At 38.4% G+C, this 5,366-nt stretch overlaps 1 long non-coding RNA gene and 1 pseudogene across 1 annotated transcript; both read right to left on the reverse strand.

Annotated features, from left to right (window-relative positions):
• Nucleotides 1–266: 266 nt before the first annotated feature.
• The window catches only part of LOC107553739 (deleted in malignant brain tumors 1 protein-like), a 15,410-nt pseudogene continuing 10,310 nt past the window's right edge, over nucleotides 267–5,366 (reverse strand).
• On the reverse strand, nucleotides 3,772–4,302 carry LOC107553983 (uncharacterized). Its single transcript, XR_001605017.1, has 3 exons — nucleotides 4,226–4,302; nucleotides 4,029–4,070; nucleotides 3,772–3,861 (listed from the first exon to the last, which is right to left on the reverse strand). It is a non-coding gene; the product is annotated as an uncharacterized lncRNA (long non-coding RNA).

A 5,366-nucleotide genomic window follows, 5' to 3' on the forward strand; every position in this document is an offset into this window, starting at 1 on the left:
CACATAAGATCTGTAGGGCGTTGTTAAGGCTTTGTGATGCACAACACAAAGCAATATAACACAGCCTCTAGTACCTTACTGCTTTATTAAAATATTATTTTTAATAAGAAGTTTTAAGATAAAGTTAAATTGATAGCTAAATGTATTTACTCATGTTGTTTACCAGAATCTTCAAAATCCTCCTTTTTGTGCTCCACAGAGAAAGTAAAAGTATATAAGTTTGGAACAACATGTAGGTGAGTAAATCATTGCTTTAACTGTGGGACTCAGAAAGACCTCTGACCTTTGAGTTTGATTGGCCCCAGCGTCACAGTATTGGTGTGGTAGGTGCTGCCAAGGGATCTCTTGCGACGTAAGAGGCAACCTTGGCGGCAGCGAGAGTTGTAGTCGTTATCTGGGCAGATGATCACCTTACACTGCAGGTACACAGAGGCGTGAGTCCGGAGGAACTTGAAAGCCCGGAAATGGAACTGAGCGTAGTAATGCTGACCGTTGGTGTAGGAATAATATGTGTTGTCAATGGGACATCTACAAAAGACAAAAGAAGATAAATACAATTTGAATACAGTTTGAACTACAGTCAAACTCAGACACTAAGTTGGTTTCACTATTAGTTCAAATGAGTGCAAGAACATATTTAGACTGGGAGCAACAGAATTCTGACTGAAATACTGTCTTAGATCTCAACTGATTCCACTGTCACATATGATATGATGGTGGAGGGAGTCACATTTAAGAATGAAAAGGTCTTACCCGTTATGCAGAAAATCATAGGAGCGATCTTTGAAGTCATTGGGATTTGGAGACGCTACACAGGTGTCCAGGAACAGATCCAGACTGTTGTCAAGCCTGTTTAGCTTGACCTGAACATACAGGAGCTGGTTCAGGTTCACTTCATATGGAGAGTCATAAATTTGCTGGTAGAAACTGCTGGAGGTGAAGAAAGCTATGCTGGCATTAAAGCGTCCCGTTCCTGTGATGTTGGCATTGATGTTCTCCCTGGCCTTGTAGAGTATCTGCACCATGGTCTCCGGCTCCATTCTGCAGCCCACACGTAGTAGGAACTGTGACTGACGAGTGATTTCACCCGACTGAGACTGAGAGGCCCGCACATTGTTGGTGTAGGACACATAACCATTCATCATCTAAAGGAAAAGAGAGACAGAGAGTGGGTTATATTGTGTGGTAAACATGTATCTCAGTGATGTAAACATTTGGGGTGTCTGACACAGTAATATCAAGCATTAAAAGCTGACAAGAAGCTATTAAGAGTAATTTTCAGTATTAACACTTGACTGGATCTGGTACAGATGTAGATCATACTTCTTTGGCGGTTCCACATGTATCAAGAGGGAAGTTGAACACAACTTCAGTACTGCTAATAGTGGGTCTGCAAAAATGGTCATCCACATAAAGGTCATTTGCACTCAACCCAAGTGAGTTCAGGTAAGACCTCTGAATAACAATGACCATGTTGTCTGAGGAACAATCCACACGACCTGCAATACAAGAGTTTCATTCCCTCAATGTAATTTTGTGCATTAAAGTATGTGACGAAATACAGGGTAGACAAAGGCAATTGGTTATAGGCTACCTGTTTTTAAAGTACATTTAATTTTATTAGGCGAAAATGAAAACCCAAGTATGGCCACAGAAGGGATCAAATAACTTTTACAACAACTGTTCAGTATAGTTATTTCAAGAAAATATTGAAACTTTATTTCACAAGGCATTACCTTTATCTGCAGTCAGAGAGCTTGTGAAAAGGGCCTTGAAACCATGGCTGACACCAGAGTAGTCGCTCCTGAAGACAACAGTCAAGTATGGTGAAGAAGAGTGAAACACCTGGTGTGTGGTGTCATTGAAGCAGACCCTTCCTAGCTGTGGAAAACCAGTGGAAGAGCCATCATATACTGTGATGTAATCACAGTTACAGCAGCGCTCCAATCTGAAAGAACCAAAAATAGACCTTTTAAGACATTTTAACCTAAATTAATCCAACCATATAATTGGTTCCACCTACAGATCATTAGTGGTACTGCACAAAAAAACTCAATAACATTTCTCTTAACAGTACACCTTTTTTGTTAATTTTCATAATAATATATTAAAAGCTGAAATTTTTTTTCATCAATCAAATATTGCTTGTCATTTTATGGATAGCAAACATTTTTCCACTGGTTTTGCCATAGTTGAATCACAGCTGATGTCTCACTTACTGCACATCAGCAAATGTCAGGAAGATCCTCTGTCCTTGCTGAGCAGAGAGATACCACACACAGTAGACATTGTCAGGGTAATAGTTTGGGTAGTTTGGACTAGAAAACAGTCCAGAAACATACAGGTGTCCTCCACATTGAGGGTGAGAAACTGGAGATCACAAAGAAAGAAATTTTATAGTTACAAACAAGTGTCATCAGAATCAGATACATAAGTTTTATGAATTTATCCTCAGGCATTACAAAAATCACACACACACACACGCACACACACAAGGTATAGCAGTACCTGTTGTTGGGTACGATGGGCAATACCCTGAATAAAATGGAGATAAAACTGAATGAATATGAACCAGAAGGATCATGTTTCAGTTTTCTAATAATAATAATTCACACAAAAATGAAGCGCCTGGTCACAGTATATGCTTTATGGAAAATAGCAGTGTGAACATTCTGCAAAACTTCATTTGTGTATCTATGCATATTATACATAGTCTAATACAATTTATGATATAAGCTGTGAATAAGGGCTGTTTCACCTGTTTTTGAGGAACTTACAGTGAAAGTCATAGCAACAGTTGCCATAGTACTGACAGTCGTAGTTGCATGAGCAGCTGCTGAAATTGTATCCACAGTTATACTTGCAGGAGGGACCTGCTATAGTAGAGAGAGGAACAGATTTTACTCAATGTCATCAACAGGTGTTTATATATATAAAATACTGGTGTGTATGCTTAGCTAAAAAAGCCAAACAGGTCTCACTACTGCCTTTACAGAAATGGTTCTGATCCATTTCATGCTATTAATCCCATAAGTGTCACTTAAAATCAAATGACTGGCAGCAATACCTGTTGTTTCTTGCCAGTAAGTAGTAGTAGTTGTTGTTGAACAGTAACCTGTGTAAAGAGAAGAGATCAAATGGAAGTAGGATTCAACAAAATCTAAGTTTATTATCAGATAGTATTTGATTTTAAAGTGTCAGTCTGATCAAGAGGAACTCACTGTCGTAGTCAGGGCAACAGCTGCCATAGTACTGACAGTCATCATCACAACTACAGAGAGGAAGACTTTGGCCACAGTTATTCTCGCAAGAGTATGCATCTATTGTAGAATGTATAAATATAGGTTTGAGAAGGTACTGCACTTGTAAATTGTTGCACAATCAGATGATAATTTATTGTCATTATAATGAGAGGAACCATCAGTAAACCATACTTATTGTGTGTGATGTACACATTATTGAATCTCTTAGTATATACATTTTGATAGAAGAGCAAAGCTGAAATAGTTGCTTTTTAAAGTCATCTGGGTCACTTAAATTCATAACTTAAATTTTGACAGCAGCACCTGCTGTATCTGCCATTTGAGTTGACGTTGTTGTTGTTGGTGTTGTTGTTCTCAAGCAGATGCCTGTTTAAACAAAAGGGATAAAAATGAAGGGGAAGAAACATAACAAGTCTTCTCCAATTCAGCAAAATCAATTTCAATTTCAATTTCAACACAATGACTTAGGAAATATTTGTGTATCTGATCAGAAGGAACTCACGCTCATAGTCATGGCAACAGTCACCAAAGTACTGACAGGCTCTGGAGCATGAACAATAGGCAAGGTGGTACCCACAGTTATACATGCAAGAAGGTGCTAATAGAAAGAGGGACAGATTTGACCTGTCATCAAAATATGTGTGATGTACACATTATTGGGTCACTTCATTAGTTAAAGTACATTTAGTTACAAAAGATGTGCATTCAACCAAATCCATCTAATGTCATTAGTGTCACTTAAGTTGAACTGAATGGCAGCAGCACCTGTTGGATCATCTGGTGGGTGAATTGTTGCTATACAGAAACCTGCATGAAGAGAAAAGACACAATTGAAATGGGAAGAAAAGTAATCCCACAATTATGCTTTCATTCAGCAAAATCCATTTCATGGCCCATGTGCTGACCACAGGAAAATCTGTGTATTTGATTTTAAAGTGTCTGTCTGATCAAGAGGAACTCACTTTCATAGTCAGGGCAACAGTTGCCATAGTACTGACACTGGTAGGAGCATGAGCACAAGACAAGGTCATATCCACAGGAATACCTGCAGGAGGGAGCTTTTAGAGAGAGACATTACCTGTGAAGCCATTAATACATGCATGTATGTATGTGATGCATGACTACAGGGAGATCAGCTATGGAAGGTGGATGGTGCTAAAAGTCTAAAGCTAAAAATTATCCCTCATGAACAAATATAACGGCTGATGTTTGCATACATGCATACCAGTGTACAATTATGACATTCTTCATGAATAGACATCACATCTTATGTTTGTATATGTGTGTACCAATGTACCATCACATCACATATGCAAATACATTCTCAAATACAGCAATTTCATTGGCTGTTGTGTGTGTTGTCACATTAACACGGACAAACACTGCATGTTGACATGGTCAAATTTCACTCTGTTTAAAGACCTTTGGCCGCGTCAGCCTTCCATAATCAGCCTCCTTTTACATGCAGGACACTACAGTACTCTACACTAGACAAATAAACAAGTTTGCACCTGTTGTAGTTGGCCAAGTGGTTGTCATTGGGCAGTAGCCTGTATAAAGTGGAAAGTTAAAACTACATGAAAAATTTAGAAAATCTGAAAACTTAATTTATGGAAATACAATGCATAACCATATACTCAATACTAGTGAGATTAGAGAGTATTTGATCTTAAAATGTCTGATCAAAAGGAACTCACTGTCGTAGTCCGGGCAACAGTTGCCATAGTACTGACAATCATAGGTGCATGAGCAGGTGCCAAGGTGGTATCCACAGTTATACATGCAGGAGGGAGCTAGCAGAGAGGAGCAGATTTTACTCATGATGTCATCTGTGTATGTTTAATGTACACATTATTGGGTCACTTCATTGATTAGTGTACACATTTAGTTAGAAGAGCAATGCTTGACTAATTATTGCCTTTACAATTTTGTTTAATCTCTTTACTGTCACTTAAATTCAACTCATTGGTCGCAGCACCTGTTGTATCTGGCCAGTAAGTAGTTGCTGTTGTTGTTGTTGTTGAGCAGTAGCCTGAAACAAGAAAAAATAAAACTGAGGAAAAGTAACGCTACAATTCTCCATTGATTCAGCAAAATCTATTT

The sequence above is a fragment of the Sinocyclocheilus grahami genome, unplaced genomic scaffold (genome assembly GCF_001515645.1).
Source record: "Sinocyclocheilus grahami isolate Dianchi unplaced genomic scaffold, SAMN03320097.WGS_v1.1 scaffold18.1, whole genome shotgun sequence".
Classification (NCBI taxonomy): Eukaryota; Metazoa; Chordata; class Actinopteri; order Cypriniformes; family Cyprinidae; genus Sinocyclocheilus; species Sinocyclocheilus grahami.